The sequence below is a fragment of the Lagopus muta genome, chromosome 16, assembly GCF_023343835.1.
Source record: "Lagopus muta isolate bLagMut1 chromosome 16, bLagMut1 primary, whole genome shotgun sequence".
Taxonomy (NCBI): Eukaryota; Metazoa; Chordata; class Aves; order Galliformes; family Phasianidae; genus Lagopus; species Lagopus muta.
Window position 1 is genome coordinate 1,362,154 of NC_064448.1, and position 13,422 is coordinate 1,375,575.

At 43.5% G+C, this 13,422-nt stretch overlaps 2 protein-coding genes across 4 annotated transcripts in view; both read left to right on the plus strand.

Annotated features, from left to right (window-relative positions):
- Nucleotides 1-13,422, plus strand: part of DOK5 (docking protein 5) — a 514,932-nt gene that overhangs the window by 185,365 nt on the left and 316,145 nt on the right. The window lies entirely within an intron of this gene.
- Nucleotides 1-13,422, plus strand: part of TSHZ2 (teashirt zinc finger homeobox 2) — a 211,821-nt gene that overhangs the window by 174,628 nt on the left and 23,771 nt on the right. Inside the window, exon 3 of one of the 2 annotated variants that reach the window (XM_048963014.1) lies at nucleotides 11,292-12,240. The exons of the other annotated variant lie outside the window; for it this stretch is intronic. The gene's annotated coding sequence lies outside the window, so the exon portion shown is untranslated. Of the gene's footprint in view, nucleotides 1-11,291; nucleotides 12,241-13,422 lie in introns of those variants that run through there. 2 annotated transcript variants of the gene reach the window in all.

The following is a 13,422-nucleotide window of genomic DNA, read 5'->3' on the forward strand; positions in this document are numbered from 1 at the left end:
ACTGATAATTTAATCTTAAAACTCTCCTTCAACATACCAGGAAAAAGAGAAACACAGACGAATATATTAGGATGCCAACTGTGGTTATATTGGGGATATTCTGGGAATTTCCTTTTAATGGATTCATCCAAGGATCGCCAAAGAGGGATTTCTGCCATGGTGCTCTCTGCTCTCCTTTCCTTCCCTGGGCACACGTAGGGCAGCATTGCACAGATCAGTGCACAGAAACTGTTTGGAGGTGTGCTCTCAGCCCCTGGCATAGCAGGGAAGTGGGAGGGGATGTTCTATGATAGTGCAGGTCTCATACCAAGACCTGTGGTGCTGGGCCGTGAAATGCACATGTGAGGTCACAGCGGCTGTGATTCCGGTCCTGCCGCTGACTGCTCCCCAAAGTGACGTTTAGAGATAGAAACTAAGGCAATCAGTTCAGGGCTAAGTGCCAGGTAGAAATGGTTCTTTCTTCCTGAGATTGAGCTCCCAGGTCCTCCTGAGATGCACTGCAGAGGGACAGAGATGCTTCCGCTGCAGTTCTATAGACAGCAGCAGCTCTCGGTGCGCACTGTTAGGTATTGGTGGTAGAAATAATAGGCTGGATAGGTCCAACACAGTGCTTTATTCTCCACTGCAAACAGTTAAATGGAGGAGTGCCAGCAAAGCAGGAGCATATCTCAGACATTCCGTGCAAGCAGGAAATCTGCTTCCTACCAGCCTCCACCTCAGACTTGTCATTTGGCCTCTGTACGTTGGTAGCAGGCATGCAAACAAGTTTCACTAATTCAGGATCAGGCTTCCTATCCCAGTGACTTCTGGGGTATTTCTCCATCATGCCATCCTGCGGAGGACTGCAGTCTGCTTACGGAAAATAGGAGCATTCCACTTTATTACCTAGCATTAAGAAAAACAAGTCTAATTGGCTTCTGCTGTGCTTTAATAAGTAAAGAACAACAAAGACATTTAGTCATTCACATCATTTCCTGTTTTTAAAGGATTTTAAATGTGACTCAGTGATTAACATTAAAAAGCAGCTACTATGCAGACACAAGAACTACTTCATTTTTTAATTATATTTTAACAGGTATGGATTCAGTGCTGTTGACATTTATAAGGAGTTCTTCATTTCCACTAATGTAGCATAACAAAATACCAAGTCCCATGGCTTGATCACCTCTGTGTGCAGTCCCAGCCTTGCTGTTAGCAGAGCAAGAGCATATTTGTGTTGCCCATAATATTGGAGTAGCCTGGTCCCCTAGTGGTGATCATCTGAACAGAATCAAAGAGAAATGCTTCTTTCCCACACAGGAGACTATATTTTTTTGATTTATTTTTTTCCTGTTCTGTCTTTGGTCCTTTGTTTCGACTGGAGATCCACTGTACTCTTGAGAGCTGGTGAAAGTTTCCTTTGAATAATGTATTTTTACAAAAAAAAAAAAAAAAAGATTTAGGATTTAGCAATTGTTTTCTGAACTAAAAAGCATACTAACAGAACCACCTTGCAGTGTTCTACGTCTCTTTGAATGGCACGTGCTAAACATTTGTGTTTCTAACTGTGGGCTGGACTGAGCCTGGATGTTGGCTTTGTTCTGTGTCAAATCTGTCTCCTACAGGGACTGGGCAGAGCTGCTTCTCTTAAGAATAGCCCACGTGCAGTTTGTGAAGGGGTGCCATGTTAGCATGGAAGCCTGGGGAGGCAGAGCATGTTTATTTTGCACGTGTCACACAGGCACTGCCTGCGCAGGTTCTTTTTGTTCCCCCATACCATCAGTTTCACTTCAAGATTTTGGTGCGACCGATGCTGAAATGCAGAGCAAATCCCATTTGAAACTGCTGGGTATCATCTTCTGTTCCTTGAACTTGGATGTTGAGGGAGTGGAGGTGGGATAAAACCTTCCCTTCTGTTATGCTTTGTCAGTGCTTTGATTTAGTTTGCCTGGCGTGACGCACGCCCAGAACCCACCACCACTGGTCTCGGGCTGCCGTAATGCCTACAGTGATGTATCAATGCGTTCAGCAGTTCTGATTTCATAGCATTGCCGTCGTTCTTCATAGCATTGCCATTGTTTTTCATCTTTCTCGTGGGCCAACCCCTGCAGACGTGGGCACAGAGCAGGAGCCTGTGGCAGCAGGAGCTCACGAGCAGTAGAGGGAGGATGTGTGTTGTGGGCAGAGCAGCATCGTTATTTCTTGTGTGTGAAAAGGACGGCAGAAATCACAAAACTGAACGATAATAACAGATTCCATGTAGCTTAAAACTCCCTCAAGGCTGAGGCATCTTGGGCCGCTCTGAAGACAGGCATATATTTTGAAGGGAACGTGGGGGAAAAAAAGCCTAATCTTCTGCTGATGTGGCCTTGGCAATCGACTGAACTGACAAGGCTGTGTATTTGTAAAACAAGCTGTGCTAAGTATTTTTTCGGCCTCGTGTTTAGAAACACACAGAGGGGGGAAAAAATGAATAAATATGGAAATCAAATGTAAAAACTTCTTGCACTCGCACCCGGCTCCCCGGAGGGAATTCCTCCCTCTGTTCTCTGCTCTTCCTGCACTCAGCAAAACGGCTGCCAGTCATTAGCGGGGCCGTACGAGCTCACTGTACAGTAATTGAACACCAATGGGCCCACCCTCATTTGCATTCCCCATCCCTTGATTGGCAGCTGTACATGAAATGCCATATCAGTTGAAAGTATGTTGTGAGCTGGCACTAATGATCCAGTGGCTCCGGGGAAACCTGCCATATTGTAATTCGGCTATCAGGCATGAAAGAAATAATTCTAAGTGCCAGCAATGTGAAGCCGAATAAATGTTTCAGTGCTGCAGGTTGCCAAGGGTGACACTTCTGATTTAGTATAAACGAATGCCCCGTTGCCTTTGGGGTTGGGGGAGTTCGCATTGTATCTGAGATGTGTGTATAAAACATTAGTATTAGAAAATGGCTTCGGCACGGGATGGGAAACAGAGGCCTGGTCCCAGGCGGCGCGGGAATGTTTACAACTAATGACTGGATGAAAGGATTTTTCTACCTACTGTAATGACAGGCAAAATAGGATTTGCTTTCCCCGAGATGGAGAATAATGGCTGTGTTAACTCTGCCTTTCCTTTTTCTTTCTTTCCCTAAATGAAATGCTCTTTTGTAAAGAAAATCGCATCTATTTTCTTCGGTGCAGTGCAGGGAGGTGGTGGCTGTAACTCCTTGGAGAGTGGGCTTCTGGGGGGCTGGGGCTCAGTGGTGGCCTCGCAGGCAGCCCCCATGCTCACCAAAGCCACTGTGCCAGGAAAAGATCTTCCAGTAGCCTTTGTACTCTTGTTTAATGTTAAAAATCTGGTGGGAGATGAAAGAAAAGACTCCTGATGCCTTAAAAATGTGATGTAGGCGGTTTTTGCTTTAATATTGCAGCTCCTGCACGTAAGTATGACACAAAAGGTGAGAGTGAAGGGACAGGTGTCTGCAGGCACGTGGAAACTGGAAGGCTGAGTGTGAAGGAGCTGCTTCTCTCCTATTGTGTCTGTACACAGCTGCTGTAATTGTAAATGTAGCTAATTAATTGCACCTGCCTATAGGAGGATGGTAATTGTGCACTAACTGCAGACACAGGTACTGAAACCTGCCAGTGATTTTTTATCTTTCCAGGAACAGAATTCTGTAATGTTTTGGAGCAAAGTGTGGGAAGGCGTGTGAACAGTTCAGAGCTCTTTTCTTTCCATGCCAATTCACAATAAGGCTGATTCTTAATTTTGTTATCCACACCCAGTCAGCCTTGCAAAATGGCAATATCTTCAAACTTGGATCGCTTTTAGTAACCCTGGCTTTAGCTTCAGCAGGGTTATTGCAAAACCTGTCTGGAAGGGGGGAAAAAAAGGAACAGAAAGGCGCAGAAAATGAATATTAGTCCTTAAAGTTACAGCCTAGTAGAAACTGAAAAGGAAAGAAACAGAAAATAGCTGATTCAGCCTGGTAACGGTCAGCTGGGACTTTGCTGAGACCTCATCCTTTTCTGCTGTGTATGTTATTCCATTGTGTCCATGACTCAAATTCGTTGTTTTCTCTTGTCTGTATTTTCATATCTTCATAGCAAGCTCCTTTGGAATCGGTGCCATCTCTGTGCTTCATACACAGCTGATAGCACTGCACAGTGGGCTGTGCTTTTATTGATCCTTATGTGAAAAAGAGAACCTGGGCCCACAGCAGGGATCCCTGGGAACCAGCCGAGGTGCTCCTGGGCACCGTTGGTATTTCTCTGCTCCCAGATGCACCCGGGAAAATTGAAGGCATTCAGTTCCACTCAGGATCAGATCCTGACTATTTTGTTGAGGCTTTTATTGTTGTTATGGTGCCCCATGATGAGATAGCATCTGTAATTTGTGGTCAGCAGGGATGCAGGGAGAAAAATGACAAATTAGAAGCACAAAACGCTTTAAGATGAATGAACTACCTGAGAAGGAACGTGTGTCAGCCTACAATTTATGGGGATAAAGCATCACAGCTGACAATCTATTATCAGAGATCAGATGAAGCCTAAAATTTTGGATATGGATTTGAATAGCCCCATACAGAGGCGATAGACGGATGGGTAGGCTGATATCCAGGGATTTTGCTTGGCCCCTCATGAAAAAAGAAATAATTTCTTTCAAAACGTGGCTCATGATTTGGTTTCAAATGTCAATCACTCCCCATCTTCAAAACTGTTTGGAAAAAGTATTTTGGTTCAGACGCATCTCAACATAATAAGCCTTTCAGAAGTGTCTGTTCAGGCACCGCATATTATTCCTGTTATTTCTGTGCTGTCCTGCATCATCTGCATCCACCCAGATGAGACTGGAGAAGTGCTGTGTGTCCAGATGAACTTCAAACAACCCCAGCACATCATTATCCAGTGCAGGTTTCCTGCAGCGCTTTCATGGCATCCGGCTGCATTTTGTGGCCCTCCGTTCCACAGCCTTCCAGGGCTGCATCTGATCACCACTTGAGCACATCCATGCTTATGGGCAGCTACAGCAGCAGTGATTGCTGTACAAAACACGGGGCTTTCCTCCTGCCTCTTCCCAACCTCCTGCCCGCTCGCTGCAGTTCTTAGCCAGAGGAGTTTGCTGGCAGGGACCATTATTCACCATTGGTTTTTACTGGAATGTGTCATCTTGGGAAAGCAGAAGGAAAACTATTGGTGTCTTTTAGAAAATTAAAACACGTTTTCACTTCTCACAAAGGAGAAGGCTTTGTGCTTTATGTGTTCAAGTGACCCCAAGACTTTAAAGAATAACCAATGTATGAAGGAAGAATTATTGTTTTCTCTTAAAAATATAATGAATATTTGTCTTTGTAACATGCCAGATGTGCTCCTGATTTTTGTAACAGGTCTCTCTCCTACTATGAATGTCTCCAAGGAAAGCAAGATGATTTCAGTAATTTGGGAACAGAATATAGTCTGTGAAAGTTAACAGTATAGTGCATCCCAGAAGTAAGGCAAATATGAAGGCATACCAACCAGCTGATATCATTTTTATATTCATAGAAGGAAATCCTGGGAAAAGCTTCTTTAAATTACCTACGTGTAAAAAGAAGTCCTTCGTAATGAAGACACTAATTGCTGCCATAACGAAATTTGTCACATAGTTTGAGTTGTTTAAAAGGATGAATTGTGTAAATAGACCCGATGTGTCTTTGTGCAGGAATTGTGTATGTTTCTTTCTGAAGCAGATCAAAACCCTGGTGGAAGTGTGAGCAAAGAGGCAATCATCTGTCGGTCTGTTTGTGTTCAGCTATCTGCTGTGTTTGTACTTGCAATCACACGCAGTTCATGAAATGTAGGTGGTCAAATGCACGAGGAACTCTGCCGGGCCACTATCAGAAGTAATAAATGTGGCAAGGCAGAATAAATATGCAAAACGTAGTACTTTAACCTAATAACATGACCACTTGCAAGCTTTAGCATAACACTGAAAATCACTAATGGAGCACTGTGCAGATTTTCATGATACAAGCAGTCAAGAATCATGCATAATGGAACAGTGCAACAGCTAACAGCAGATTCGCACAAGATAATTTAAACTTGTTTGTATGGAAATGAAGAACTGATCTTTGAAGTGGTCCTTAATGAGATTCTGCTTGATCCTCTCTGTATCCGGAGAAAGTCTTCCGTTTTCCTCTTGCATCCGGCTTGTGTTGCCGGGGTGCAGAGAAAGGACTTGTTTAAATTATGAATGCCAATTTGCATCTACATGGCATTAGGTGAGAACTCAGTGCTGCCACTGACTTTGCATGTGCTTGCAGAATTGTTCCTAAGTTCTGCATGTTTACATCCCCTCCGACTGTGTGCCACCCAGCATTCCTCAGCAGCTTGGCGGGGTCTCAACATGGTGAAATGTAAAGGAATTCAAAGAGATTGCCATAAATTTGTATACGTATTAAAAATATAGGACAGACTTTATCATCTCACTTGTATGTTCTCCTACATAATGTGTACTAGGAATTCTGGTGGTGGGGATTTTTTTCCCATGTTTTTTTTTTCCCATGTTTTCATCTTAATGGACGTTATTTGTTCCTGCTCATATAATGGAGCATTGCAACGTGCTGAAAATCATTCTGCAGTTTATCACTAAATATACTGCGCTCCACTCCTACAGGGCTGCGAGGCAGACGCTGTAGCAATGTGTTATGGAACTCCTCAAAGTGCCCCAAGACTTCAGAGCTCCCTCCCCGTTCCCCACCAGCGATGCTGCCCAGCCATCCGCCTTCTCCATGCGTGTGCTCCCTCTGAAAGCGTCCATCTGGCACACACGGCGCTGTTTGTGCTTTTGAAAGGCAGAGGGAAAACATTGCATTGTTTTTTTTCTATCTGTTTGTTTGTTTGCATGGCTCAGGAGATTAAGGAGGACTTATTGAAAGTTAATGATTTTGTACACATGAGGGAAAAAACACCTCTCTGTAAGCTGCAGGTTCCCTCATACAGTTTTGCCTTTCCATTGGACATTTCTGCCTTCAAAAGAAGCAACCACAGTAACTACCTCCAGGTGACATTAGGCTTCTAACCCACTTGCACACTTATTTCTCAGACTTCAATTTAAAAAGGCAAATAGCTTTCTGTAATGAAACAGGGAGGAGGACCAGAGCTGATGGTTCATTTGCTGCAGTTCACATAAGGCCACAGCAAAGTAGTACAGCTGAGTAACCACGACAGCGAGCAGGGGGGAAATCTTCCTGCCTTTAAGAAGTGATGGAAGCAGCAAGGAACTTGCTCAGAGGCACAGCAATAACTGCTGTAAAAGTTTCATGCTGGCAGGCACATTCTGTAGCATGGGTCACCCTGTGGCACCTGTGATGTCAAGCACAGCTCGGCCCTCTTTGAACCTATGTAGGGGCTGTGCAGAGTGAATACATCCAATAACAGTTATCTTAAAAGAAACATAAAATGACCTCATTAAACAGACATGCCACGAAGGACATTTGGCTGTGGAAGGGTGGGGGTTGCAGCACCCAGCATCCTTGTGGCTCTGGGCTGAGACTTGTGCTCCCCAGGATTCACTTCTGACCCAGCCCACCTCCTCACCACTTGGAGCAGCTGCCGTTCTAAAGCCTGCTGAGGGCTTTTGGAACTCTTTCATCCCTTGTAGAAGCATTAGGAATCAAATTTGATGTCACACGTTACACTGCAAAGAATACTGCTGCTGCAACTAATGTAGTCCCATATAACAGGTTCTTGGAAAAAATTAACAAACCTTTCTAATGCTACTTATTTTTACATTACTTGTTGCACCTGCAGCTGAGCTCAGCACTGGCAGACCTCTGTTGGAAAAGCCCAACACCTCCAGGGCTTTTTGAGGAGTTTCCAGCTTTTACAGAGGTGCAGAGAAATATGAGACAACAGATGAAACTTCATCTTGCTTGTACACACTCTCCTTGCTATAAATGTCATGCGTGTTTTCTTTGCTTTTACTGAAGCCCATTAGGATCTATTCTGCTTTGCTACATACAGAATTTACACAGACAGCTATTATTATTGCCTGAGGGGATCCTTATAAGTTTTATAGCATCCATATAGACCTGACAACTTGCTGCATCTGATTAGTTGTGGTGTTTACTCAACGCCCTGGGCATGGAACAAACACCTGGGGCTGGCCCAGGCCTCAGGGAGAGATCTGGTAGCAAAACCAGCATTTGGCTTCTGTCCTGAGTTGCATCACTCTGCAGCCCACTGCATTCCCCACAACTCATGACAGAAATGTCACTGCCCAGCCTCTCCTGCGCTCCTTCACCAGCATTGCCTCTGGCTTTAACTTTAAAAGAAATCCTTTTTTTGAGGGGGAGAGAGGAGGAGAAAAAAAGGAAGACAAAGCCTTCCCTTTATCATACACCCACAGGTGTATGAAGTAATGGGATGCTCAGTAGAAATAACTCCCTCACTTTTTATTGACAGTCCCCATACTGGCTGAGGACCAAAGAGGCAATTGAGAGATCTGCTCTCCTACTTACCCGCCTATAAGGCTTTCATGAGTTTGTCTCATTAAGGCTAACAGGTGTTAATAGTAGTTAATATTTACATCTGCTCATAAAGAGGATGAGGAGCAGTCTCTATTCCAACGTTGGCCACGTAATTGCAGGCTGATTACATGCCTACACATGTGCCATTTCTAAAGGGACAAACAAGGGATGGAGAGGCACATAAGGTCACACATCTTCCCCAGAGGTGTCAAGGCCTGTTCTGTGGAGAGGGCCAAATTATGTGTTTAATTATGATCCAGGGACTTGCACTACAGCATCAGGGTCACACACTACTCTTGATCCACAGCATCTCCTGCTGAGGGCACTGGGAGGTTTGCATAAAGATCAGGGCTGGAACAAGACTCCTAAGAAATGAAGAAGCTCCTCTATGAGAGGCTCCTGATATACCTGATATTGCTCAGTGTGCAAAAAAGGCATTCAATATATGGCTTTCTTTGGGCTACAGAGATCCTTGCCTTGCTTGTGTATATTCAGGTAACAACTGGACACACAGAAGGAGAGGAGGCAGCAGCAATCCCAAGGTTACCTGGAGAGTCTTAAGGGATCCTTGTTTCAGCCTTGCTATAACTACATCCCTTCACACTCTTTGCCACTGTGGTCAGTACTTCTTTTATTTTCTTCCTGGCAGTAAGCAGACTTCTGGGTGGTGTTCTTTGTCCATCCACCACAATCCTTTCCAAGCTCCTCTTCAGTGGAGAGTCCAAAACCATTTTCCATATCTAAAAACATAAGATTAGTGTGTTTCATGAATTCAGAACACATTTGAAGCAATCTCTTGAATAAAACCCATTCAGAGAGCTCTTAGCAAATAGCATCCGGAAAAATATTTGGGATCTCCCCAAGCAGAGTGATGTAATGAAATCTGTCAGAGCGAGCGGGCACTGATTCGAGCTTATGTCTGAGCAGTCTGCATGCATTGACAGGGAGCTGTGGAGAGTCAACATTGCATGAACTCCTTGTTTTGTTTCCAGCCAAGAGCACCACTCTGCACTGTGTGCATGTGTGTGCGCCACATGTGTATGCAGGAATGGTCACTAGCTCCTCCCTGCCCAATTAGCTCGTGGAACAGTTGGGGTAATTTAGGGCTTGCGCTGCCTGATCATTGGTACAGTTACAACAAATAAAACATTTTAATATGAGCAGTCGCTGAATGTTTACTGTATCATATTGCTGGGAGCTGAACGTGTGCCAAATGCTATAACAGAAGGGAGCATATGAACTCCAGAATGATGACACTAATAAGGAAATTACAAAAGGCCCAACAAATGGCATTTGTGTTAAATCAATAATGCTCTGTTTGTTGGTTTTTTTTATTCTAATCTTTCTTCTAAAAAAAAAAAAAAAAAAAAAAAAAAATTATCTTTCCAAACAGTTGGCAATTCCCATTCTTGTTCTTCTTCCTGAACATAATTAAAAACATGTTGTGGCGTCTACTTAAGACATCAACTTTCCCAAGCCTGTCTTGTCCACTGCGTTTTAAACAAAGACACTTGTTTTGGCATTGTGCCCTTAATTAATCATTTGAGGCTTTAATGCTGTACAAAAAATGTCTTTGTTTAATGATTCATCACAAGCCCAATTTCTGCAGAACTTAATCAACTACAGAACTTTCTAATCAGCTTAAAGTAAGAGAAAAAAGGAGGACGAGGTTGCTTTTGGTGTGTTGTTTTGATAAAGAAACGTTGGTTTACAGCATGCTAGCATTCTGGGCTGTGATTTAGAACTACAGGGATTAGATTGGTCCCTTAACCTGAGATTTCTGGAGGAGGAGACCTGCTGTACATGGAGGAGCACAATCCCCCAAGCCCCCCCAGCATCGCTCACTGCAGCGTTCTTCAGAGCGCACCAGATACTGAATGGCACCAGACAGGCTTCTGTGAAAAGTGACTCTAGTCTCGAAAGATAGATTTGCAGCATAAAGTTGAGCATTATAGGAAAGCAGTAATGAACAAGGCTGGTTTTACCAAGCGCAGAGATCATTTTTCACCATGTTTGCTGTTTTTCCTGTCTCATTTTTTTCCCCTCATTTTATTTTATTATGGAATTAGTTGATTTGACTCTCACTTGGGCATTATCAAGCTTTTGTTCTAGCAATGGATTTTTACAGTAAATGAGTTTCCCATAGGGCAATATAGGAGAGATTTAAATATTAATTTCCTTCCATTGAATTTAGAGTAAGAAGTTCAAGAATAAACAGCTCAACTCCCTAAATAGCAAAAATGACTCGTTGTGCTTAGTGACCATATTCAAGACTTAGTCTTTTCCATGCTAGAAACTATGCAAACTCATTTGAGGATACCCTGCCTGCTCCCATACGGAGCACACAGCTAGAACACAGATCGTGAGATGGTGGAGTTGGCTCAATGTGCAATTCATCACACACAGCTGAGGCACAAGTTAAATGACTGACATCTGACAGACGCAGAGATGATGGCTCAATTACTCTAGACATAGGAGCAAAGCACCTCTGAATTTCCCTTGAAGTTGTCAGAACTGAACCGACGTCTTCTGTCTTATGGGCTGAATGACTTCCCTTCAATGCCGCCTCTTTTTTCAAAATTAAGTTTTAAAGACAGTCCATAAAAATATAAAAATTCTCAATTCTCCAGGCATCTGTACACAGCTTGTGCAATGTCAAAACATGCCTACTTGGAGTAAATATATTATTATGCTGTGTCAATGTGTGTTATGTAACGGTCATCTGTATTAATGTATTCTCCATGTAGGATAATAGCATTCGTTTGCTTGAGATGTGCTGCTAACTGCACTTGGGTTTTTACTGCAGAATTTCCTTTTTCAGGCCAGATGATGGATGTCAATATCTAATGCTGCACTCCCTTCACTGCAATGAGCTGTGCCAGCCCTCATGTCCCCTCTCAGACAAGTTTCTGTTTTGGGCTGGAAACAACAAAGAGGATTTCTGTTCTCATCATCACTTCCACGTCCAGAAGTTGATAACAGAGTAAATAAGGTCACACACAGGCTGCCAAAGGAAGACAACAAAGCAGCAGCACCTCTACCTTTGTGATCATCTTCTGGAGTCCCAGTGCCCCAGGTCAGCTGCTGGGCACCCATGGGAGCACTGTGGCACTGAGCAGACCTAAGCCCACCTAAAACGGGCACTGACTGCAACGAGAGGTTGTTTCAAAGCCTAGTGCCATTTGTTGGCCTGCGTTGATTTTGATGGTGATATAAAATGACACAATGCAAGCACATGCAGTGGGTGGGCTCCCAACATGGCTTCACATCCAAAAGAGCTTTCAGTGAGAGCCATCCCAGAGCTTGTCTTCAATGCAGCAGCAATTGTTTATTGCTGAGCATAGGCCTGGATTTGTTTCTGTATGGGTACCTGGCAGCTCATGATGCTCTGATTCTCTCCATCCTGGCACAGAGAAGGCTGCACACAGTACTGCTGTCCCTCCTTCCCAGGAGTCTTGCACATAGGGCACAGACTCTGGCCTGGTCACCAGCATTACTTTCCTTTGCTACTTGACAGCTGCAAAAATGAAACCCAGCTGTAAGAAATAAGTCTCTTCTCTATTTGGCAAGATTCCTTCAGAGTTCAAGTGTCTGTGTGCGCATGTGTTCTGGGGCAGGATGAAGGCAGACTTGATTAGCAGTTTAGTCTGAACATGTGTTTAGCACCAATTATATTCCTACATGCTCACAAGTGCTGAATGCTTGGTTAAAATTAAGGTATAGCATGTGTGTGTATATGATGATGTCCAATAAACTACAGGAAAGAAAAAAGAAAAAAAAAAAAAAAAAAAAATCAAGCTGTCACTCTCCAACCCTAAAGTAAGGAATATGGGAATAACATCATGGTTGCTTTCAGCCTTTCAGCCACACACCACTCTTTGGACACACAGCAGGAGCAGTGCTCAGGAGCTCCTGATGCCATGATGTGCTTTGGTCACTTGGCAATGCCCAGCTTTCACTGTGCAAAAGTCACATTGGTTTGTTGTTGTTTTCTTTGCAATTGCAAGGAGAGGAAATCAGCCACAAAGTGATGGATTCTGGTTTTTTCTTCCCATTAGGATGATTTAGAATTGTACAGTAAGCATCACTGCTTGGCTGCTAGATAACGCATGTTACTAATTTGACACAAAATGATGCTCTATTTATATAATATTTTGTGGAGTTTGCAAGAGTTTTATGTTTAAAAGAACAACCGTAAGCCCAGCAAATATTCAAATTTACTCCTGCAATTTCATTATTTTCCTGAGTAAGAGAGTAGCAGCTCTGTGAATTCCTTAATCAGACAATGAGTTTCCTCATATTTTCTTGAGGATCAGCCCTTCAGCCAGTCAGATGGCACTTAGTAGGGTGGGAACAGCTAATAACTCTTCGAAGCCAGACAAATGATGACCAGTGATATAATGAAGTAGAGAGGAGCCCGACATCATCTCCTTTAGAACTTGCAGGGTGTCTCCTTGGGTTCTCCAAGGAGGATTCTCTCCATTATTTTTTTTTAATTTTGGCCACTTGGCCTCACAGAAAAAGCATCCACTCTTCCATTTGTCAGGGCCCAGAAGAGCTCTACACCTGATGCAGATGCCTGGTAATAAGCCAGAAGTAGCCATCTAGTGACATTCTGTAGGAACTATTGGGAGTCTGGACCTTATTATTAACGTTAACCAAGCAAAGGGAGAGAAGAGTGGGAATCCTACAGGGAAGAAGCTGGGAAATTGAAGCAAGCAAGACAAATACTGACATTCATCTAAGACTGAGCCTACAGAGAGGAGAAAGGTGATCAAATATGAGGAGGATGTTTGGGAAACAGCTGGCTGAGTTTTGGTTTCCATCCCCAGGATTGTTTGTATGACTTGCTTCGCAATATTATTCAGAAGATTAACGATGCCTAGTGTAACACTACAGTGTGACAGAAAGTATAGAAATAACAGGAGGGTGGCAAAACCTTTGGCTGTAGC